Genomic DNA, 701 nt, shown 5'->3' on the forward strand with positions numbered 1-701 from the left:
GAGGTCATACTAAAATGGAGTCAGATTAGATAATAAAATGGAGTCAGTTAAATCTAAATTGAATAACTGAAAAGACCGAACACGAAAGTAACCTTCATCCGCCACTGGATACCTTCATTGGGCCAAGTGCGTGGACCTTACAACAATACTATTTCAGTTTTTCTACTTCAAAATTTCATGGTTAATTCAATGCCATTTCTTTGTAATTATATGTGAAATGTACTAGCAATATCAGAGAAAAAATTGTTTCATTTTTTTCAGTGTACATAATGTGAAAGTAGTTTAAGAGTAAGAGTTTAGGCATTATTGCATGCTGTACAAATATTGAACAACTCGGCTGACCTCCCGCATACACAGAGAGACACTGGGCACTGGGTAGTGCTGTCCTGCATTACCTACTAGGTTATCTGAGAGCTTTGGAAAGAATACTTTACTCAGACTGACTGCTCTTAGACATTAGCTTCTAAGGTGACAGATAACTACAATGGACGTCTAGGGTATACAACAGATCTATGATCAAAAATTAAAGCACATGAGTTCAAATATACATTAATAATACACTATTTTTCTGCAACCACTAAAAGCAAAAGTCTCCACAAGAAGTTACAATTGCAAAGTCAAAACAAACAAGCACAAGAAGCCTAGAATCAATCCAATAGACAATACCATTTGAAGACAGCCTGCAGTAAAATTCCGAAACT

Source organism: Sinocyclocheilus anshuiensis, unplaced genomic scaffold, assembly GCF_001515605.1.
Source record: "Sinocyclocheilus anshuiensis isolate Anshui unplaced genomic scaffold, SAMN03320099.WGS_v1.1 scaffold285, whole genome shotgun sequence".
Taxonomy (NCBI): domain Eukaryota; kingdom Metazoa; phylum Chordata; class Actinopteri; order Cypriniformes; family Cyprinidae; genus Sinocyclocheilus; species Sinocyclocheilus anshuiensis.